A 25,579-nucleotide genomic window follows, 5' to 3' on the forward strand; every position below is an offset into this window, starting at 1 on the left:
GCTTAGGATATTTTCTTCTGCCATCTTTCATTCTTAACTAGGACACCTGATTTAGTTTAGGTTTTTATTCTGGCACAAATTCTCCTTCGTGGTTGACCATAGTAGCCACTGCAGAGTCCAAGAAGGCCACTGGCTGAAAATGTGTGCCTAAAAATATCAACATGCAAAATAGTGCAATTGAGGTAAATTGGATTCAATGGTTTAATTGGATGGGGCTGGTTTAGATGGTGATATCCAGAATGTCATTTACTTGAAAATGCTGTAAGCAAGTCCTGCTCCACTGGTGCATCTGCCTAGGTAGTCTGGCCTTCTGCCTGGGATGGCATCAGTGTACTTGAAAATTCATTCTGCTGAATTTAGAGGGACTCTGAGTAGGCATACAAAGCAATACCCTGCCAGACCAAATCTCAAGTCTTCAATACATGTTCGCAGTTATCAGTCTGTTCCCCATGGCTTAAAATAGGGGTTATGCATCATTCGTGTTTTTCATAGGATTGGCATTATTTCTTATATATTTGTTTTAAAGCTGATTATAGCATAGGGAAAACAGTTGTAGACATCTCTCCATATATGTAAACACACAAACACACACACACCTGCTTTAAGCGTTTTTTTAAAAGCATGTTGCCTGTGCTGGGAAGTTCAGTTGCAAAGTAATCCTTTAGCTATGACTGACTACATATACTTTATGCTGGAAAAAATATTCTGGCATGCATTTTTATCTACCCAACTGGCCATTTTTAAAAATGTCTGGCTATGCTGGAATCTAATTTGGCAATGACACATCTTATATCTGCAAGCTTTCCAAATGTCTACAAAAACAGAGTTTCAGAAGTGCTTTGAAGAAAAAGCATCATAGAGATTTTAATCGTCTATCTGGCATAACTTCATACTTATTTCCTGATACAATCTCATAAACAGCTATCAAGCTCCCCCCCACCCCAGCTACACAGACCAAATTAATTAAGGACATTCATTGCCCAGATTATCTCCTACAATGAGGCATAGGCTATATGGTACTTATGGGTGCTGATGAGCTCATAGCTACCTCTCTTGGCACCTGCCAGGCTCCCTAACTCAACTAGACTTAAAAAAAAAAGTTTTAATTAAAAAGCAATAAATGGAAGCTGGCATTCTGCAATTCAAAACATTTATCTCTTGTATAATCATTATATTGATACTCATTGTCTAAATAATACTCATTGACTAAAAATGTTGCTGCTTGGGAGATAGCAGCTTAGTGGTTTGTTCAAAAGTATGCCCATCTACACCAAAAATGAAATAATAAAATAAAATGAAATGTAAATTAGAGAGAATGGCAGGTGGGAGATGGCAGGGACCAGCTTCATCAGTTGGTTTTCCTAGTGATAGATAATGTAGTGATTGGCCCTTCAGTCATTTTGTGAATGGGTAAGCCATCCTCAATGGCAACTGTTTTGTCAAACCATGCCTAATGCTGTCTCAAAAATTTAAATGTAGCCACAGGACAAGTATGTTGCCAAGTTTATCCTCAGGCACTGTGTTCATAGCAGAGACATGAAGTAGCAACACAGTGAAAGCTTGTTTGTTTCTACTTTGAATGAAATAAATTGCATCAGAAGAAAACACACTAAGTAGTGTGTTTAGCAGTGCAGCCCAAAATATGGTCAGGATCCTGGGATATCGGACAAACCTCAACAAAGTCACTTGCAAAATGTTATCCTTATGAAACATTCGTATCAGTGCCAGTGCTGCGCCATTGTTTTTTCATATTCATTCCATCAGACCTTGGGGCAACAGTTCCCTCTTGAGACTTATTCCAACAATCCTACTTCTAGGTTTATTAGGTTATTACCATCACTGAGTGATTGATTAAGCCTATCTCTGAACTTGTGTTGTTGTTCAGTTACCTTGGGCTGCCTATATCTGTTGTAATTCTTGCAGATTCCCTAGAGTTAATTCTTCTGGAAAATCAGTAAGGCAAGCAGCATTAAAATTTGCTCCTGACTCTATAGAGTCTTTGTTTGATTGGGTTAGAGGAATATTGCTCCATAGTTTCAAAGCAATGGAGACCACACCTTCATTTGAAATCAAATTTACTGATCTCAGCGGTGCTGGAGGCAAGCAGCAACTCTTCCTACCTAGCAGAAGGTGAAACTTCCTTGATATGTATACTAAGTCAGGCTGTAAGCTAGGGCTAAAGAGTGGATGTTTTACAAAGGCCCTAATGTTCTACCAAGGCTGACCTGCCTTATCCTACTCCCATATTGTGGTGGATTTCAGTAACGTTGCTAATTCTCAGGAAGGAGGGGACACATTCCAAGGAGGAGGGCAAGATAAAAGGAGACACAGTCCAGGATTGGAATGTGGGAAAACTAAGAGGTTCAGAATAGCCCCGCCCTAGAGCCTTCCCAGGTTGTTTCCCCTTAGGTTAGGTAGAGTAGCTTCAGTCTGGCAAGATCCTGTCCATATGGTGTAAGCACATAAAGAACTGAAGTTTGGCTGAACTGATTCTCTGAAGTTCTTAGTCTGGGCCTGACACATATTGACTGTCCCTGCTTCTATTCATTCTACATCCCTGTTTTTTCTCTGAGCCAGCATCTGCTGCTGGACCTGGAGATAGAAGGAGAAGCCCATGCTTTTCCCCCATTAAACATCTTCAGTGAATTCAAATCTCCTCCCCCCCCGCATCTCAGGTATTGTAATGGTTGCTTACTCCAAAATACTCAGTCTCACAAGCCCGAGCTTAAAGATAACTGATTTATTAAAGGAATAGTATGCAAATACAGAGAAAGCTGAGAATGAGCAAAAGCGCGCCAAATACAAACTAAAAACCCTCGCTCCAAAACCAACCCCGCCCTTCCTCCCTCCTAGCAACCACCCCCTCCCAGGTGTTAGCAACCGTTACCCACATCGGCCTGAGAAAGTAACCTTGAACAGAGTCACTAACCCAAACATACATTCCACAGTTGCAGTAAGACGATTACAGCCTGGCACGGCTGGAAATTTCCAACCCGCAAACACGGGTTGGAAAAGTGACATGCGAAACGTTACAATGTATACAGAACATTGAAACGATGAACATGACAGGTATGCACCCCTCCCTCTCGTGCCAGTTAGTGTAAGAATCTGCAGCTGTCTTCAATGGCTCCTCGCAAACGACCTTGGCATTGTAAGATAGTCCAAACAAGATGATTTCACACTCCAACAATGTTCCCCCTCCTGCGCCTTCAACTCACAGGAGTAATACATGTGTTAACTAAACCATGCATGCGAGTCCAGTCAAATGTTCTGGGAATGTTTGATCTGGGAGCATGACACTATCTAAGATAATACTTTTTCTGTGCACAGCTTTCTCCACTGTGATAAGCTCTGCTCCATTAGGTGGTTCTAGCAGGCCACTAAATGGCTACAAAAAGACCCAATAGACAAAGTAATAATCCAATCACCTACTTCCCCAAAGCTGAAAGAGTGAATTATTTCAATCATATGAGCCAGGATATGGGTTCAGTTTAGTTCCGCTGGAACTTTAGTTCCATTGAGATTTAGAGCGACTTTCAATTGGGCTGCCGCAGAAAGCCATTTGACAGCGTTTTCTCATCGGTGTGACAACAACTGCTCAAGAAAAGGGGTATCGCCTTTTCTCATGGGTTCTCACATGCAATTTCATCTAGACTGTTGGATGTGAACACAAATGGACTTATAAACTGAGAACATGGAGGTTGTATGTGCAAATCACTGTCAATTGAGCACAGTTTTCCTAGGCATAAATCAAGAATTAAAAAAATAAAATGGTCTACAAGTACTGTTAACATTTTAAACAATACATTTATAGTAATATCTGCAAAGAAGCATTTGATTTAGAATAATAGGCCCATATCAATAAAATAGGGTATGCATTTCAAATACGGTGTATCTGCTTCTTGTTTCCAGCACTTAAAAAGCCCTGAACCATGTCAAATGTTGGGTTATTCTTATTGATAATAGATTAAGCATGCCTGTGAGCCTGTGTAGTTTCTCGATTACATAAGGCTGCCTGTATATGTTGTCATTCTTGCAGATTTCGCTGTAAGTTCTAGGAGTTTCGGTAAAGCCAACACCAGAAAAATATACTCCTGATTCTGGTGTCTGATCAGTAGAAAAGACATAACACCAGTCACAAGGCTTGATCCCAGTGTGAAGATTTCTGTCAAAGAGACTGAGTGTTTTCCCATCATAGCTGAGATGAATTACAGGTAGTCCTCGCTTAATGACCATAATGGGGACCAGAATTTCAGTTGCTAAGCAAAGTGGTCTTTAAGCGAATCTGACCCAATTTTATGACCTTTTTTGTGGCAGTTGTTAAGCAAATCACTGCAGGCGTTAAATGAACGATTGGTTGTTAAGCGAATCACATGGTTCCCCATTGATTTTGCTTGTCAGAAGCCAGCTGGGAAGGTTGAAAATGGTGACCATGTGACCACGGGATGTTACGATGGTCTTAAATGTGAACAGGTTGCCAAGTGCCCAAACTGTGATCATGTGACCACAGGGGCATTGTGACGGTCATAAGTGTGAGGACTGACCATAAGTCAGTTTTTTCAGCACTGTTGTAAGTTTGAACCATCACTAAATGAATGGTTGTTAAGTGAGGACTGCCTGTACAGAGAAACCAGGGAAGACCCAATACTGCATCAAATCTACACAGCAACCCAGAATGACCAGAATACACAGCAACACTCTGAGCTTATGGATTTTATCAGAGCAGTGATGCTTATAATTGACAGATATTGTATCATGTGGGAGCTGCAAGCACCATACCTTCCAAATTGAGAGCTCAAGTTGGATATCTTGGACTAATAAAGGTGAAGTTACTAGGTCATAGTTTTGCTTGGCGGCCAGGACAAATTGAACAGCTTGCAATGAGTTGCTCAGATGTCAAGAGGTTCAAAAGATGCCCAAAACAGCACCCCTTTACCCATGGGAAAGGCCTGTATTCTCATAGCAAATGAGGTGATGATTTGAAGCATCATTTATGTATACAACCTTTTAAGCTGTTGTGGATTTATATTCAAAACAGCCAGAGATGTTACCAATGGCTTCAACAATAGCTACAGATACTACTGACATAACAAGGGAATTATTTATTTAAAAAAAAAGTATTCTAGGATATGAGTAACCGAATATAAGTAAACAGTTTTAGACATTCCTGAGAAAGAATGGAATAAGACATAAAATCAACCCTGTACCACCCTTCTACAAACATATTGGCTGAAAGGTTTTTTTAAAACTTCAGGTGAGATTTGCAAGTGATGTCGGAATAAATCACACTGAATTACAAGCTTGCCAATTTTCTATTTGTGTAGTATAGGCAACAATAGCTGAGTTTCTTAGGTTGTAACTTAGGTTCAAGGTTGAACCTTCTCACACCTTATTTGAAAAGAAAAATGTTGGGTGACCTTCTTACATGGAAATATGACTCAATGACCAGCTAAAGAAAACAGAGGTACAGAAATAAGAAATTGGTCTAACTTGATTGGAGACAACTGTAATTCCTGAGTCGCAACCAGTAGCAACTCCCCCCAAACTAGATACACAACCTGTGGTAGCTCCTCGATTATACTGTCAGATATATTGGGTGTTCTGGTTTGTGGTGACCAATATTACCCATTCATATACAGGTAGTCCTTGTTTAGCGACCACAGTGGGAAACAGCAACTTGGTCATTAAGTGAAATGGTCACTAAGTGAAACCACAACTGCATTTATGACCTTACTTCAGCTTTCCTTTGCTTAACAGACCTGAGAAGGTTGTAAATGTGAGGATTGGTCCTAAAGTTATTTTTCATCACTGTCGTAACTGTGAGTGGTCGCTAAACAAGGCAGTCACTAAACGAGGACTACCTGTACAAAAGCCACAACAGCACCTAGGTTTATAAATATATTAGGGTCTATATCTTGGCAGGGAAGTATCTAATGTATGGGATTGTAATTGTTATTACTGACTAATCAAGCATACTTGTGGTCTTGTTTTGCTACTTGACTACCTTGGGCTTCTGTATATGTAATAATTTATAGGTCCCATTATATCCAACCAGTACACCTGTTTTGATGCCATATCTGGTTCTGATGGGAATTGTAATCCAGCACACAGGGAGGACATCAGCTTGGGGAGATAAAATGCCACCTGAGCCATTTGCGACTAGTCATTCTCTGGGCTAATGTACTCCTGGTCCAGGTATAGTTGTGCTCACTTTGAAGCTAGGTTGCTTTTTCAAAAAACAAACAAACATGCTGTGGCTTCCCCATTTAAGGAAAGTTTACTGTACCCCCTCCTCTTAGGCTGTTAAGCTGCAGATCCTGAAAGGGAAATGCCAGCTTAATGGCTTTGTAGCTTCATCTCAGTAGCTCAGACAAACTGAGCAGGCATGAATTAAGAAGTATTTTGTAAGTTTTCTCTTTCTCTTCAGCACAGTAGGAGGGTGCAAAATGCTATGCTCCTGCTTTTTACCTTTCCCTTTCGTATGGTATGAGGGTGAGAGGATTTTCCTGTGACTGATTAAATTAAATGTTAAGATCTGGCTTTGAAGGTCAAAATGTGATTCGGGGCATGGGTGGGTGCACAGGTAGCACTTGTCTGGAACACCTTAATGCAGCGTGGGCTTTTGCAGGTCTCATGTGCCACCTCCTCTGAAACTAGAGCACAGTCCCAGGAACATCTGTGTTCCTTTTCAACTGCAGCTACAGCACCTTGAAGTGAGATAGTGACAGTAAAGAGGAGAGGGATCTTGCTCCCAACATCTCTTCCCAGTCTGCAGAAAGATGAACCAATCAGAGTGCATTTGAGGCATGGAGCCACTGAGTAGGGAGGAGAATGCCTCTGCTTGTTCTGTTTGATTTACTGATGATTGATTATCTGCCATGAAGTTTGTGTCATCTCTTAGTGACCACATAAATAGGCTTTCTCCAAGGTGATCTGTCCCGAAGCTGATCCTTCAGTCTTCCAATGGTGCACCCATCACCACTGTAACTGAATCCATCCACCCTGCTGTGGGTCATCCTTTCTTTTCTCTCTTTCCTCCCACCTTTCCCACATTATGCAAAACTATGACTCAGTGTTTCTCAACCTTGTTCACTTTAAGATGTGTGGACTTCAACTCCCAGTGAACTTCAACTCCCAGAGCAAGGCTGGCTGGGGAATTGAATTCTGGGAGTTGAAGTCCACACATCTTAAAGTGGCCAAGGTTGAGAGATACTGGACTAGCCACCTTTACACTACCTTGCATTATTTTCTCAGTTTGACCCAACATCTGCCTGTGAGATCACCTGTAATACCTTCAAGCTGGACACCAGATAGAAATTATGGAAGGGATATCTTTAGATCCAGTAAGTCCCAACCTTTGTCTTTCCCATTGCCATGTGATATGTCACTACCTTAAAGAAACTACTATTGAGTTCTATTCATTGCTGGTAACAGTCCCAGCAAAGAGAGATTCAAATTACTGGCTATGGCCATACAATATACTCATATGCTTATAATTAAACCGTATTTATTCAATTATCTTCGTATCTGAGTTCATGTACCCACATACTTAACCACACTGTCTTGTTTTGCGCAACAGACTTATTCATTGTTGATTCATTGTCAACACTACATTGCTGCTTTTGAGTTCACTGAAAAACTGTGCGCCTTGTATTTAAAAGTAGACCAGCAGTGTCAGGGGGTCAAAAAAGTAAAGATGGTGGTTACAGCAGTGCGATTGAAGCCCTGCATCTTTGTGTGTGTGTGTGATGTTGACACATGCAGAAATGTTGACAGCTACTTTATGAATAAGTATATTAAGGATGCTGCTGAACCAGACCCTTTTAGCCACTTGTTTTAAAGTTTCTTCCAGTACTAAGAAAAAAAGAAGATGGAAAATATCATATCCTCTCTTAAAAATATCTCTTCTCCCCCTTCAATTTTGTAAACAACTGTCTTAAATAAGGCAGTTTTGAATAACTGGGGACTCATACTTTGCCTCCTAATATAGGTTTTATTTTAGTTATCCTGTGATTAATTTTGGGGGGGGATTGGTATGAAATACTAGCATAACTTCTGAAAACAGCGTCTCAAACATTTCCATATATGGCTATGTTATTATTTGCTACAAATGAATTTTGTCGAATATTCAATTAAGTTTCCAGGGAAAAACAACAGTGTTTCATCTTTCAAATTTGCTGGCCAAGTTTATCATTGGCAAAGAAATGTTGTCGTATAAAGGTATTTTTAAACATATTATTTCTCCCCAAATAATATCTTTGCTAAATTAAGCCATAGATCAATTCTGTCTTACCAGGTAATCTATATGAAAATGATACTTTAAAGCCCAGCATCACTAGCAAAAGTTTATATAAATAAACTTTCACAACTGGTACTTTCCAAATATGCAGTGCTTTGGTTCCCAACTAGCATGGCCTAATATAAATACTAAAAGTTTCCTGTCTCAGAAAATAGCCCTAGATATTTTTAATCCTTCCTTGCTTTCTGACTCTTCCGCACTAGACTTTCCCATGTTCTAGACCCTCCAGCTCCATCAGATTAGCATGAAGTTGCCATTCCTCACGTGTGGAGAACCCCAGAGGAGGGTAGGCTGCCTTGTTCCTTGAAACACAGGCACCCAGGCGCTCCCACCTTGATTCAGTTTCACACCCTGTGATCTCATGCTGCTGTCTTTTGAAAGCTGGAGTAAAACTAGTCTTTCTCAAAATACAGCCAGTCCATTTCCCCATTAATGGGAACTCTTCCTTGCCATTCTTCTTAATTTTTGGGTTTTGGCCTTCCTAAGAAGCTCTTTCATGACAAAATCAGATTGACGGCTTAGCAGCTCCTATTTATAAGAAATGCTTGGATTTTTTGCAAACAGTCAAACAAACCGGGTACTATAGGAAGAATATGGACTGGGTGTGTGTGTGCATGCTAACAATTTCTTTTCTTTCTTTTTTGCATGGAATGGAGGTGAGGGAATTTTGTTTCTCCAGGACCTGCAGCGGTTTAAGACTGGACAATGATTCTTTCCTCCATCTTCTCAAACTGTTCTCAAGGGACCAGAGCAGTGTTTCTCAACCTTGGCAGCATGAAGATGTGTGAACTTCAGCTCCCCAAATTCCACAGCTGGCATTAGCTGGCTGGGAATTCTGGGAGTTGAAGTCCACACATCTTCAAGCTGCCAAGGTTGAGAAACACGGGACTAGAGGGTGGAAATAATGCCCTGTAGAGGGAATCTACTGTGAAAGATACTGAAGCAGAATTCTTCAGGAGGCCCAGAATAGATTAAAATAAGTAAATCAGTGAAGCAAACAGGAAATATTTGTGAAATTCTTGTGTGAAGTATCATTGCAGGGAGCATTTACAAATGAATATTGTGAATATTGAATTGGGAAAGGGTTAATCACATTTGACCAGTCAATGGATTTATATTTGGGAACAAACTGTGTCACTTTGCCTTCCTCAGCAGAGGTTATTTGAAAGGGATTTTGAGAAAAGTGTATGAGTATCCATAAGGCTTACATCTTTTAAATACTGCTGTATCTGGCGGAACGAGGAGGGGGAAATCAATTCTCTGTAGTTGAGACAGGCCTGGGACATATGTTTGGACACTGTGCATCATGTGATTAGCAGAACTATTTGGCATTTTAAAAAAGCACTGAACAGCTCCTGAATATTTAGCAGCACTTGTTTAATATCTTTCTCCCTCAGCTTTAGCAGCCCGACAATCTCTTAGTCAGTGTAGGCAGAGCTGGCTGAAATAAAATTGAATAAAGTGTACTGTAGAATGCCACAGTGCAAATCGTATTACTGCCAACGATTGTTATGCTTCGTCTAAAAGTAATTAGCTACTAATCTAATTACGATGAACAACATGAAGTGATTTTTCATGATCGTTCTCTCAGAGACCGGGCAAATTCTAGCCCTGCGCTGCCACCTGCTGACAACAATGCCAAATTGCACGTTTTCTGCTTTCCCTTGTAAAAATCCAAATAACTGGCAATTTTTTCTCACCTTCAGCAAAATTCGATGGTACAACTTTTTGAGCAACTTTCCGAAGATCGCATCCCACGGTACAGTAAGATTTACTTTTCCATATAGCGATGAGTTATAATTCTAATTCTGAGAGAAGGCTGAAGTATGTGCAGAAAAGGAATATTTGCCACTTCTCTTTCAATATTTGGGCATTTTCCTTCTGATCACATAGATTAAATTTTACCTATTACAGCTTAGATCAATCTTGACTAAAACTGTCTTATTCTTTAAGCTATCATAGCTTGTGAATACCACTATTGTGATTTTTTTTTATTTTTAGCAAACTCTGTAATAGTTATGTAACTTATGTAATAATTATGTATATGCAAAATGGCTGTCTGCTGAGACACAGAAGTAGCCCAAGAAAGAAGGAAAGCAAAAGGCAACAGCGATAGGGGGAGATATGCCCAATTACATGCAAAATTCCAGAGGTTAGCCAGAAGAGATAAGGAATTATTTTTAAACAAGCAATGCACGGAAGTGGAGGAAGACAATAGAATAGGAAGGACAAGAGACCTCGTCCAGAAAATTAGAAACATCGGAGGTAAATTCCAGGCAAAAATGGGTATGATCAAAAACAAAGATGGCAAGGACCTAACAGAAGAAGAAGAGATCAAGAAATGGTGGCAAGATTATACAGAAGACCTGTATAGGAAGGATAACAGTATCGGGGATAGCTTTGACGGTGTGGTCAGTAAGCTAGAGCCAGGCATCCTGAAGAGTGAGGTTGAATGGGCCTTAAGAAGCGTCGCTAATAACAAGGCAGCAGAAGATGACGGCATCCCAGCTGAACTGTTCAAAATCTTGCAAGATGATGCTGTCAAGGTGATGCATGCCATATGCCAGCAAATTTGGAAAACAGAAGAATGGTCATCAGATTGGAAAAAAATCAATTTATATTGCCATACCAAAAAAAGGGAAACACTAAAGAATGTTCAAACTATCGAACAGTGGCACTCATTTCACATGCCAGTAAGGTAATGCTCAAGATCCTGCAAGGTAGACTTCAGCAATTCATGGAGCAAGAATTGCCAGATGTACAAGCTGGGTTTAGAAAAGGCAGAGGAACTAGGGACCATATTGCAAATATCCACTGGATAATGGAAAAAGCCAGGGAGTTTCAGAAAAACATCTATTTCTGTTTTATTGACTATTCTAAAGCCTTTGACTGTGTGGACCATAACAAATTGTGGCAAGTTCTTAGTGGTATGGGGATACCAAGTCATCTTGTCTGCCTCCTGAAGAATCTGTATAACGACCAAGTAGCAACAGTAAGAACAGACCACGGAACAACGGACTGGTTTAAGATTGGGAAAGGAGTACGGCAGGGCTGTATACTCTCATCCTACCTATTCAACTTGTATGCAGAACACATCATGAGACGTGCTGGGCTGAATGAATCCCAGGCTGGAGTTTAAATCTCTGGAAGCAACATTAACAATCTCAGATATGCAGATGATACCACTTTGATGGCTGAAAGCAAGGAGGAACTGAGGAGCTTTATGATGAAGGTGAAGGAAGAAAGTGCAAAAGCTGGCTTGCAGCTAAACCTCAAAAAAAACCAAGATTATGGCAACCAGCTTGATTGATAACTGGCAAATAGAGGGAGAAAATGTAGAGGCAGTGACAGACTTTGTATTTCTAGGCTCAAAGATTACTGCAGACTCTGACTGCAGCCAGGAAATCAGAAGACATTTAATCCTTGGGAGGAGAGCAATGACAGATCTTGATAAGGTAGTTAAGAGTAGAGACATCACACTGACAACAAAGGTCTGCATAGTTAAAGCAATGGTGTTCCCCGTAGTAACATATGGCTGCAAGAGCTAGATCATAAGGAAGACTGAGGGAAGGAATATCGATCCTTTGGAACTGTAGTGTTAAAGGAAAATTCTGAAAGTGCCTTGGACTGCCAGAAGATCAAACCAGTCCATCCTCCAGGAAATAAAGCCAGACTGCTCACTTGAGGGAATGATATTAAAGGGAAAACTGAAATACTTTGGACACCCTGGAGAAGATGCTGATGCTAGGGAGAGTGGAGGGCAAAAGGAAGAAGGGCCGACCAAGGGCAAGGAGGATGGATGATATTCTAGAGGTGACGGACTCGTCCCTGGGGGAGCTGGGGGTGTTGACGACCGACAGGAAGCTCTGGCGTGGGCTGGTCCGGGAAGTCACAAAGAGTCGGAAGTGACTAAACGAATAAACAACAAACAACATATATGTATATATAGTAGTTTTATAATGAAGCACTTTCTTCTTTTTTGTGAATCGATTGCCAGTTAACTTAAGGCATCACTAGTTCTACTGTGAAAAGGTGTAGGAATATCAAAACTCTCTTTGTCCTGATAACGTGTTTTCAGCCATCAGATGCCATAAAGTTGCAGTCAGATTCTCTTATCTTTGTTACACCTGGGCCAAACAGGTGTAATAAGTGTTGTGTAAATGCCACTGGTCAGAAAAAACAGTTCTTCCCAAGAACATATGCAGTCAAGTGGTTGAAAGAATGATAAGCTGAGAGACAGAGATATAGTCAATTTATAATCCCCAAAGTATGTTTTATATTTTATACATACAGGTTTATATATCTTGACTTTTTTTTTTACTACAAATTATGGACTCCCCTGTACCTATTCGTTAGAAACTCCTACATATGGATTTCATTCCTAAGTAAAGTTGTTAGGGTTAACTAAAATGCCATCCAATTTTAAGAGAAAAATGTATTTGTTAATTCCCAGTGATACTTCATGGAAGATTCAAGTTTCTTAATTGATAGTCAGATTTAGGCTCCCAGCTGAATGGGGAAGAGCTCCTAACTGGTCCAAGGAGAAGTTGAGTATGTTCTGAATCACTAAACTGAGAAATCTTGTGGTCTGCATATAGCCCTCGGTGAAAAAAAAGAAAAGAAAAATTAGTTTAGAAGAATATATATATCACTCAAAGCGAATGTATATATGTAGCACCAAGGAAAATTAGAAACAGGACACAAATACTTTCTGTGATGAGAAGCAACAAAAGCTTTTAATAAATAACATAATTAAAATACAATAATCTGAAATTCCTGGGCAAATAAAACAATTAAGCAGGAACCAAAACTAAATATTATCTCCCCTGGAAAATGGTAACACTGGAAGTAATATCACAGGGTGGGCAAGCTCTTTCTTTGTATGTTTGTAATATATTTATTTTATTGATGAGACGAGGAAGACCCTTCTCTGCAATCCGAGTGAATAATTAGGTCATGCAGACGGTAAGATGTTTTCCATCATAATGCGAAATCCTTTCCTAGCTAAATGTCATTCTGCCTGGCAACATTGGGCCAGTGAAGTAAGACCCTAGACCTCTGTTTTGGTTCAGGAGAGAGCACCCCTTGGATTTCCTACTAGAAGTGCCAAATTAAATAACTGAAAAAACGAGCGCAAGTAAAATCAGAATATTAGCATTCCTTGTGGGATTCTAATACAGTGGAAAATCTGGCAATTTGGCTTAGAGCAAACACGCTCCCTTTGCTCTAAGTTGCTATGCCCCGAGGATGTTTCCAAACAGCATGTGATCAGAACATACCACATGGTCTGTAATTCTTACATCTGATGTTGTGTTGTTTTTCCTCTATGAATCAGCAGTGCAGGGATATAGAGAAGTCCAAAGCCAGCAAAAAGGGAAGCTGGCATTTTGCTTATTTGCAGAGTTTATGTTTTTTATGAGACAAGCCTCACTCACGCCTTTCCTCTAGAGCCTGTTTTCAAAAATTGGCAAGTGAATGTCAAAGCTAGACGCATGTTAAAATGAAAAACACAATGCACTGAGGAGTATATTTTCATTTTACATTTGATCTCTAGGGTCCTGTGCACAGATTGTAGGTTGCTTTTAGAGCCAACCCTGATTATTAGAGTCACAAGTCTCGATGACATGAAGCCCCTTTTATCACTTTAGGCTGGTTTGCAAGCTATGACTCTGCTTGGATAGAAATAATCCCTCACAACAGTAACCCCTGTCTTCATAGTTTCCTGGCTAAGTTACCGGATTGCTTTATGCATGGGACTGCCCTTGAAGGTCATGCCGAAGCTTCAGCTACTGCTCTGTGCTGCAGCAAGAGTCCTGGCTGGACCTGAGCCATGTAGGCAGACTATACCAATTCTTTATGTTCTTCACTAGCATCCAACTCATATCTGGCCCCAATTCAAGGTGCTGGATTTAACCTAGGACATCTTTTAAAGCTTGGTACCACTGTAAATGAAGGAGTGCCTGCTTTGGGTCCCTTCCATGAAGAGGTATGTTTGTTGCCTTGAGTTATTTATAAAAATAATAAAGGCGGGACAGAATATTAAATAAATAAATAAACAAACAAACAGATAAATAAACAAATACATAAATAAATAAGAGGTATGGTATGAAGCCATCTGGGAGCGGCCTCTCTCTGTGATGGCCATCTAACTTTGCGAAGTCCTTCCCAGCAAGGCAGCATGAGCTTCTTGTAAGATGCCCGGAGTCACCATGTGTGAGTTGGGCGGCTGTATAAATTTAATGAATGAATGAATGAATGAATGAATGAATGTATGAATGAATGAATGAATGAATGACACCATCTTCATTACTTTTTCTAGTGCCAGGCAAAGACATTGGTATTTTCCCAGGCTGACAACAACAACAATTTTTTTTTTTCATTTTTAATGACAGCCTTTTCTCTGTTACTGTTATCTGATTGCTTGTTTTATACTTTCTACAGTGTTGTAATGCATGTGCGTATTCACTGTTTTAATTCTTGATCTTTTAAATTGTAAAGTACTTCAAGATCCTAAACTGAAGTGGTATGCAATATTTCATAAATAAATAAACAAACAATATTGCTAGAATCCACCCCCAGATCTCCCAAAAAACATAATCTCCTCCCCTCCCAAAACCTCAGTGCCCATGATGCTAATCTAAAAGGCCTTATTAAGTATATTTGTTGGAAAATGTTTTGAAGGTGTGAAAACATTGGGGAATGAATAATGTTAAGATTCAAAAGAAGCAGTATGCTCAGAATAATTTAGTTCAGGGCAATGCCAAAGAAGGTTGTATTGGAAAGCCTAGACTTTCCATGCAGAGCATCAGGATATTCCAGAAAGCAACCTCTTAGGAACTGGCTTTAAATTCTTGAAGCTAGATTGCCTCAGAAGGTGGTAAATTCCCATTTTTTAAAAAAAAACACAAGGAGTGGATGGCTGTTCTCCATGATACTGATCTAATTTAAACACCTGTCTCAGCAAGAGTTTAAATTAGAAGTCTTTTGATGTACACTACACTCACTTGGAAGAAAAAAGAGAATCCTTTGTGATACTCTAGCAATAATCTAATCACTCCTTTTCAGAAAAAGTTCTGGAGCTTTGCTCCCATCCACTTTATCATTGGACCAAATTCTGCAATTCTAAAACTCAGATCCCAGTGTGATATATTCGTAATGGTCCATTATCTGGCTGCAGACACATTACAGTCTTGTGGTCTTCTGGCCCCTTAAAGACTAGCAAATCTCTTATCTCATAAGCTTTCATAGATGACAATTTCAGCCTTTCAGGTACCACCAGGCTCTCTTTTTTGTTGTTCTCATCGGTCCCCAACTTGGCCTTTCAGGTCTTCCAATAGTGTACCCATCACTGCTTATCTCTGAGTAGGAACTAAGGATAGAAAATTGGAGTAACAATAGTTATATTTAGCCAAGACTCTAGACTACACACACAAAGGTAGACTTCACTAGAATCAGGAAGCTTTACTTCTCTAGTAAAGAAAATGGGGAATGTGTTCTAAGTATCTCGGATGTTGACATCCCTACTGTACAGAATTCCAGTATGCTCCTTCTCTTTTTGATTGATCTTCTTTAAAACAGTTATTGTCTCTCCATTGGCTTCTTTGGCACACCAACTTGAGATTGGAACCGCCTTCTGAGTTCAGAGATCTTTTGGAAAAGTTGGGGGGAGGGAGGTTTACTGCAAAGGACTGACATAACGATCACTTTGAAAATATAGAGCCCAATGCCCATGGAACTCAAGCAATACAGATGCGAACACTTATAGAGTTGGTACCCACTCTCTGGTGTCCTTTTTGTTTTCGTTTTTCGTGATGTTAATCTGCCACTGACTATAATAACATTTAAAAGTTATTACCATATTCACATTATTAAGTTTAGTTTTCCCCTTCTTACATTTAATTTTTTTTTGCAAAGAAAAGAAAAGAAAAGAAAAGAAAGAAATAGGGAAAAAAGTCCTAAGAGACAAAAAATACCATTTTACATTTAAAAATCAGCTGAATCCTCAAATAAATCATGACACCTTGATAGATCACTACACTCACTTGGAAGAAAAAAGAGAATCCTTTGTGATACTCCAGCAATAATCTAATCACTCCTTTTCAGAAAAAGTCCTGGAGCTTTGCTCCCATCCATTTTATCATTGGACCAAAGCACCAAAGTAAAAAAAATAAACAAGATATGGAAGTATGTATTCAGATCTGTGATGCTGTAGGCTGTCACAAATACCCTGAGATGCAGATTCCTGTTCTATAAATATTACTTGTGTTTAGCTGATTTCCAGATGAAATGTTGTAAATACTCATTCTGTACCAAGTGGGTCTTGCTCTTTCAGTCTTCTTCTTGGACTAACCTAAATACATTTTCCTCCTTTGCTGCATTGTTGGGTGTGTGCAAGAAATTATACTGTGTATAAATAGTCGAAACAGAATAAAATCCATTTACTTCACACCTAAACCAAATCACGGGCACTTTTGGAAAGATTTCCACCTCACCTAAGAAATGGAATTCTCAAGTACAAATTTAGATACAAGTGTTGTTGATGTTAGAATGACACAGGCTTTTAAATTTTTTAATGAAAGCTATGATTAGATTGTTTGAAAATGGAACTCTGGAGTGAGAGTGATCAGAATACATTTTATTTTAGTTGCTAATGTTGACTTGGTGCTATTTTGCGTTGCAGAATAAAGTTAGAATAGAAAAACTAATTAACTCTGAATCTGAACTGATAACTTGACCAGAATAACATGTTGTGAACTTTCTTGAGTGCACGGACAGAAAGTATTGAAAAAAGTGATTTTTTTTTAAGGGAAGAAAATTAGATCTTTTTTTTTCCAGAAAGAGAAATAGTTTGAGAGACTGAAATCTGGCAAGGAAACTTCTGATTGTGACATTTGTTTATTTACTTTGCTAACACTGATATCCAACCCAGCTCCTGAAATGTGGGTAAGCTAACTTCCAAATAAAACTCATAAAATGATAATCACAATGTAAATATCATAATAATATAAAAATAAGAAAAAGGCAAAGATGCGTTGGAATTAGAGACAATCCAAATTATGAATCTTAATATCCAAATGTTTCCTTAAAGAGTCAGGCCTTTGCTGCTGCACAAAAATATAGGAGTGTGGATGCCATATAGACTTTAATAGGTAGCGATTTCCCCAGGGATAGGACAACTTGGAAAGGCCTATTTATGGAGGAATTTCATCCTGATCTGTTGAGGGGAATCAATTTGTGGATTGATCAAACAGGATGGAGAGATTCCCTGTGCAACAGAGTATCCCTTAATCAAAGGTAAAGGTAAAGGTTTCCCTTGACATTAAGTCCAGTTGTGTCCGACTCCAGGGGGCGGTGCTCATCTCCGTTTCAAAGCCGAAGAGCCGGTGTTTGTCCGTAGACAGTTCCGTGGTCATGGAGCTGGCATGACTAAACGGAACGCCGTTACCTGCCTGCCGAAGCGGTACCTATTGATCTACTCACATTGGCATGTTTTCGGACTGCTAGGTTACCTGAGTGTAACTCATGTAAGATTTTATAGGTGATGAGCAGCACCTTCAGCTGTATCCAGAAACATCTGTGTAGCACCCATCATATAGCTGAATCCCTGCTGCATTGATACGCACCCATTAGTGTATAGGCTGGAGCATTTTGGAACAGTAAACGTTTCTGAGTTGTTTCCATGAACAGTCCTAAGTACAGCTGTTGCAGTTACCCCACTTAGAAGTAATAAAGGTATGAGTGTCTAGTGCTCAAGGCTCCTACTCCAAGGAGGGGTGCAGCTGGTTTATCAGCTGCAGCTGGACAAAGTCCTCCTTTGTCATGGCCTCCTCCTGTTCTTCTAGCAGGAGCTATGAGCCACTGACCTTCTCCTTCAGGACGAGCACAACCCCATTTAGAGGTAGCACAGAGGAACCAGAAAACCAGCTGGTTTCTGCCCAAAACAAGAAACCTGGCTATGTCTGGCTAAGTTGTAATTTAAGTTTGTTTTGTTCTATCAACATTTTGTTACATCTAGAACATTATAGCCTCTAGATATTGAATCAGAATATGCACAGCATCCTACCCAGCCTAAGAAGGAGATTTATAACTAGATATCATTCAAGTAATCATGAATAGGACTGTGAGTGGCAGGACTGACTCTTGTGACTGGCAGGATTGACTTTGTTTTATGAATGGCAGGAGTATTTATCCAGCCCCATTAATGTAATTACCTTTTACATACGTTATATGTATTATGTATTAACAGATTCTTCTGTTAAAGTTCTGAAACTTGCAGATGATACAACTGTTACTAGTCTCATTCGGAATGGTGATGAGTCAGCATATAGACGGGAGGTACAACAACTGGCCCCGTGGCGTAGTTATAACAGCTTGAAACTGAATACACTCAAAACTGTAGAGATGGTTGTGGATTTTAGAAAGAATTCTTCTAACTCCCCTCTTCTTACTATATTCGATAGCCCACTATTAGTAGTAGAGTCCTTTAAGTTTTTGGGCTTCATAATTTCTCAAGATCTGAAATGGACGCTTAACATCAGAACTATCATCAAAAAGGCACAACGAAGGATGTTCTTCCTGCATCAATTTAGGAAGTTTAATCTATCTCAGGAGCTTTCGGTACAGTTTTACAGAGGAATTATTGAGTCTGTTACCTGTTCTTCTATAACTGTCTGGTTTGGTTCCGCAACCAAGCAGGACAAATATAGACTTCAACGGATAGTTAAGTCTGCAGAAAGAATTATTGCAATCCGCCTGCCTTCTATAGAAGACCTGTATATTGCAAGGGTCAAAAGGAGGGCGGAGAAGATATCCACAGACCCTTCGCATCCTGGACATAAACGGTTTCAACTTCTACCATCAGGACGGCGCTACAGAGTACCGTATGTCAAAACATCTAAACATCGAAACAGTTTTTTCCCTCATGCCATTGCTCTGTTGAACTCCTAATTAATGCAGCATGATATAATGATTGACAATGTATGGTAAGACATGACTGCTAAGATGTGACCGGTAATGCTCTGTTAAATGTGAACATATGTTAGACAACAGATGCAGTATATTGTCCCTTAATTCTCCCTTTAAATATGAGTGCTTGTTAGTTAATAGCCAAAGTAGTAGTATTTTCCTTCAATTTTTTTTCTTTCTTGATTGTATAGTTTTAGTAAATAACATTATTACTTTACTATTGTTTATTTTTGATGTTATGTAAATGTATTGAGAGCTCTTGCACCGAAGTCAAATTCCTTGTACGTCTAATCATACTTGGGCAATAAAGTATCCTGTTCCTATTCCTATTCCTATAGAATTCCCCAACTCATAATAATGCAAAGGGAGATTTAGGAATGGACAGATCAATCCACATCTGGACAACGACAGTTTTCATTTACAGGTAGACCTCACTCAACGATTGTCCTGTATAGCGACTGTTCAAAGTTATAACAGCACTGAAGAAGTAATTTTATGACCAGTCCTTGCATTTAAGACCATTGCAGTGTCCCCATGGTCATGTGAACACCATTTGAGCACTTGCAACTGGCTTCCCACAAGCAGAGTCAATGGAGAAGCTGGCAGTAAAATCGCAAATTGCAGTCATGTGATGTCTTGCTTAATGACCCCTGATGACCCACTTAAAGACTGAATGGGAAGTGACATCATACTTCTGTCATGGTTACATGATATTTTGCTGAGCAATCATGTTGCTGGGCTATGGAGTTGCCTGTCCCAAATGTGGTCACTAAGTGAGGACTACCTGTATTCATTCATAAACCTAGTCCATCCTATTTCTGCATTAACCAGCAATGAAAGCACACACACCATACAAAAGCTTAACCTACGTTTAGTGTTTTTCTTCACAAAATATATAGTTAAATTATCATAATGTATGCATTTATGCAAAACCACAGGTATATTTCTAATAAAAAGCTATATCAAAAATTTCAGTGAAGCTTGAAAAATTACCAGATAACTGCAAGGTTTTGATCCAGGTAGTTAGGAACTGTAAATCATCTGAGCTCACTGATAAGGGTAAATTGAACAACCTCAAACATCACCACAAATGTGGTATCCGGGTAGAATGCACATGAAAGGCCCATTCTGGGTCAAAAACGTAACTGAGAATGTTAAAATGTTTAGCACTAGCATCAATGGAGCTATCTTACTGTAAGGGTGGAGAATCCAAGAGCCATGGGTAAGTGCGTTTGGATGCTCCAGCCTTATACAGGATCATTAAAGAACAGAATGTAAGGGACAAAAGAATGAGAAGGGCTTGGGGGTGGGGAACACGCTAGCCAGCAAGGAAGCAGAGGAGCCATCAGAAAAGCAATTGACACCTCGAGGCAAGAGATACAAAAAGCCATCAAATGAGAGAAGCGCTGGTGTTGGCGGAGGCAAGGCAGAAAAGAAGAAATTCAATCCGAAACGAAATTGAATCCCAAAAGAAAAGAAACTGAGGGGGAGGGACGAAAAGGGGGGAAAGGGAAGGATCTGGGGAAAGGGGAGTTATTTGTGGCTTTGGTACAGCATGATACAAGTCTGAATAAAAGAACTACACATATCCCTCGTGGCTTGTGTTGGAAGTTTCTGAGTTTAGACTTTAAAGATTGTGAGCCTCACACTTATATTTGGTAAATTAAGAAGCATTATTCATGTTTTGAATATGTTTTGTTGTTGTTTATTTGTTGTCGCTTCTGACACTTCGTGACTTCATGGACCAGCCCACACCAGAGCTTCCTGTCAGTCGTCAACACCCCCAGCTCCCCCAGGGACGAGTCCGTCACCTCTAGAATATCATCCATCCACCTTGCCCTTGGTCGGCCCCTCTTCCTTTTGCCCTCCACTCTCCCTAGCATCAGCATCTTCTCCAGGGTGTCCTGTCTTCTCATTATGTGGCCAAGGTATTTCAGTTTTGCCTTTAATATCGTTCCCTCAAGTGAGCAGTCTGGCTTTATTTCCTGGAGTATAGACTGGTCTGATCTTCTGGCAGTCCAAGTTTGAATATGTTACCTAGGATCAATTTACCTGGAGGTTCCTTCCTCAGTTCCTAATTACCTTCATAGCTTTCTCAGCAATGCAGTTTGCTTAATTTCATTCTTCCCATATATCCAAGGGAATAATATGTCCCATAGCTGATACAGGGGTGATTTGAACAACTGTTTAAATAAGAGATTTGCCAGAGGATTTCCGAATATTCAAATATTCTAAAGGACTATTATAGTTCTTGCAGTCAGATCCTGTATTGATGGTGAGAGTAAGGAAGATGACCTTGACAGAGATAGGCCAGATCCATTATCAAAGCAACAAGGGGATAAACATGGCTAAGTCCCTGGGGGCCAGGTGAGTGGGTGGAGGGAAGTAAAGCACAGCCAGAGTTGCAAGATTCTGTTACTACAGCCAATATTAATAAAAATAGTTCAAGCCATCTGGTGGAGTGGATTTCTTAGTTTGGTCTACATAATGGCGCTGACACAAGACTGTGTACTTTTTAATGCTTGTTTTACGGCTAGGAACACTATGCTCAGTTGTGTCTGAAAAATCCATTTTTCACATCCAGGAGCCCAGATGAAATTTCATGGGAGAACTAAAGGTGGTGCTTCTTGGCCTTTTCTGGAGCAGTTTATATCACACCAATGAGAAAGCTCTGTCTGCTTTTTGCACATAGACCAATTGAAACTACAAGTAGTCCTTGACTTACAACCATTCATTTAGCGGCCATTCAAAGTTATGATGGCACTGAAAAAAGTGACTTACAACTGGTCCTCGCACTTATGACCATTGCAGCATCCCTGTGGTCATGTGATCAAAATTCAGGCGCTTGACAATTGGCATGTATTTACAACAGTTGCAGCATCCCAGGGTCATGTGATCACCATTTGCAACCTTCTGAGCTGGCTTCCAACAAGCAAAGTCAGTGGGGGAAGCCAGATTTGCTTAATGACCATGTGATTCACTTAATGACCACAGCAAAAAAGGTTGTAAAATTGGGCATGACTCACTTAACAACCAGCTTGCTAGGTCCCAATTGTGATCATAAGTTGAGGACTAACTGTAGCTCTAAACCCCAATGGGACTAAAGTTCCAGTGGAACTAAACTGAACCCGTATCTTGGCTCATATGATTAAAATAATTCACTCTTTCAACTTGGGGGAAGTAAGTGACTGGATTATTGATTGATTGTGTTGTGCCTTTTCCATTGCTCAAAACAAGACACTAGAATTAGAAATAGGTTTTTCCGGCGGCTTACTTTACTGGTTTTCTTGACCAGTTAACTCTAGTGAATCTGCAAGAAATGAAACATGTACAGGCCGTGCAAGGTAATCAAGCAACAACACAAAATCACAGGCATCCTTAATCAACCAATGATAATAATAACCCAAAAGCATAAAGCAAAAAGATACCTGCTGTAAGAAAGGAAAGATTTAAGGTGACTCAGCAACTTTTTTTTTTTTAATAATCCTGATTAACCAGGTGTGTCTCACCCAGGCAGGCAATGCAAATCTACAGCTAATTTGAAGGCGTAAGGTTGTGTGCTGCTATGGTGATGAGAACAGAATTTAAAATTTCAGGCTCCCGTTAAGGAGAATAAAAGAGAGAAGCATCATTTTGCTGCATCACAATGCCATGTGTTCCAACACCATTGCAAGCAACCTCCATTATGCAAAATTGAAAACTCTCCAGATTGCTTTTCCTACTGTTTTTAGGAAAGCTTAGGCATTCATACAAAATACTCCTGGTGGCAAATTTGGTAGGGTTACCAGATCTCATTTGCAAAAATCCAGATGAGAACTAGATGGCAGGAAAGAGTTTTTGGTATCTCTTTGTTGCCTTCTAGTGCTTGCCTGGATGCTTAGAGTTGAGATCTGGCAGGTACAAAACCTGGGTTTCTTGCATATGATCCTCAAAATTGTCATTGTTCCATTTAATGCAATGTGTTCTATTTCACTGATAAAAACTCACAAGATGGGTCAGGATTTCTTTTTTTTCAGTCCCAGTACCTAAAACCTTTTTAGCTGGGAATACTTAAGGTCAGCTGTACTAAAAAGAAGCAGCAGCCCTGAGGAATGGGTTAGAGTTACGGTTATTGTTTCTGTTGTGTGACTCTGGGTGGCTCACAATCATTAAAATAATGACAGAAACAGTAAAAAATAAATAACACAACAGCATAAAACCAAGATTAAAAACTTAATAAAAATATAATCAGTCAGCTGGTGAATATAAATCATACCTCCATTTAATGTAGCTATTGCCAAGGCTCACCACTACTGCTGGACCCCCAGGCATGGTGGCACAGCCAAGTCTTCAGGTCCTTTCTAGAAGCTAGTAGGTTAGGTGCCAATCTAAGTTCCAGGAAAATGATATTCCAAAGAGTGGGTGCCATGGCAAAAAAGGACCTGGGTCCTGTCAGATGGCATTCCTTAGTAGATGGGACCTATAATATGCCTCTCCTGCCAGATCCGATGGGATGGGTAGATGTACAGTAACTGGGGAGAGGCAGCCCCTTAAATATATACATGGGAAGCCACTGTGGACTCTTCACTATTATGTGTTCTGTGGGGTTATAGAGTGGCCAGCTGGGAAACACCATAGGTTGAATGGTGGTGCTCCTGTTCCAGAAATGAGGTATATGTGAGTGAGGTGAGGTGGCTAGTGAGGTGGCTTCCTTATTTTTAACATCTCTTTGTCTTTTATCCTTTGTTTTAGTTGGTTTTTAATATTTTTAATGTATTTATTGATTGTTTTCAGCTCTTTGTATGTTGCTGAGAGTTGTTTGTTTGTGAGATGGGCGGCGATATAAATCTGAAAAGTAAATAAATATGGGAAGCAGAAGAATTAGTGGGTCCCCTCCTACCTCACGTGGCAGGTCTTCCTATGTCTTAGACACTGGATTCTTTTGAGCTGCTTCTGGGAATTCCAGGGCAAAAGGTGGCCAGTTTACCAAGTTGTGGCTCCAGCCTAGAGACTTATCAATGTTTTCACTTTAATTTTACAGTTCAAAAGGAATATCCTATAGTCACACATACCACTCATTATACATACATACCCATTACCTTTTCAGGGTAAGCAACATTATACAGAGCATAGAAAAGGGTAAGAAATAGTAGGCCAAAGAAATTAAAGGTATGAGAGATGGAAAATAAAAAGTAATATATCTAAAGCTAGCTCATGCCAACATCATTCACCACAATGTCTAATTCCTTTCTGTCCTTGCAAACCATCCTTTCCATATGCCACTTTATGTACCATCTTTTGTTCTTTATACTTCTCACCTCTCTCTTTTTGAGGATCACATCACCTCCATCCAACCACATAATTTCCCTTCTTAGCCAATTACACAGCATTATAAGTACACAAAGGACACGTATGTTTACATCCCCAACCAACCCCTCTAATGTCACCATAAGCATTCCTTATGCCTTTATCCAAAAATGCATTAAACAACCAAGGAGCCATTACCATCTTTGTCTTACTCTCCAATCAATGATGAACAATTTGCTAAACATTCCATTTATTCCTATATATGCTTTGCTTCCTTCATATAACATCTTTCCACATCAGCAACCAATTATCAACTCCATATTTGTGTAAAACTTTCCATAATTCAGACCTTTTCACTCTATCACATGCTTTCTGTAAGTCAACAAACCTGCAAAATATATTGCTTAATGACCTGCTGAAGAGCAAAAATCTGATCTGCTTAACCCCTGCCTGACATAAAGCTAGAATGCACATCATAAATTTTGTTCACTGTCACCTCTCATACCCTTCTGTCACAATTCTATCACTTTCCCAGGTACAAATTCTCTTGTAAATTCTGTATTCACTCTTGCTATTTTATTTTTCGTATAATGGAACAATATAGGAATATTAGAATATTCTTCCAATTATTGACATTGATGCAGTCTTCACATGAACATTAAATAATCTGTATACCCCTTCCATAAGCAAATCACATCCATATTTTATCATTTCTCCAATTATACCATCTACTGCTGCAACCTTACCAGTCTTCCAGCATTCTAACAGCTTTTATGACTTCCTTTTCATTGTCTTCCTTGCACACTTCTTTTATAGCATTTTATTTATTTATTTATTTATTTATTTATTTATTATTCAAATTTCTATCACTGCCCATCTCCCCCCCAGAAAGGGGGATTCTGGGTGGTTTACAATAAAATTATCCTTTTAAAAGCATCAACATATAAAATTACAAAGTGAACCATTAAGATACTAAAACAATAAATATAAATAAATATAAAATCCATCTGGGGGGGATTACATTTGGTA

Source organism: Candoia aspera, chromosome 2 (genome assembly GCF_035149785.1).
Source record: "Candoia aspera isolate rCanAsp1 chromosome 2, rCanAsp1.hap2, whole genome shotgun sequence".
Lineage (NCBI taxonomy): Eukaryota > Metazoa > Chordata > Lepidosauria > Squamata > Boidae > Candoia > Candoia aspera.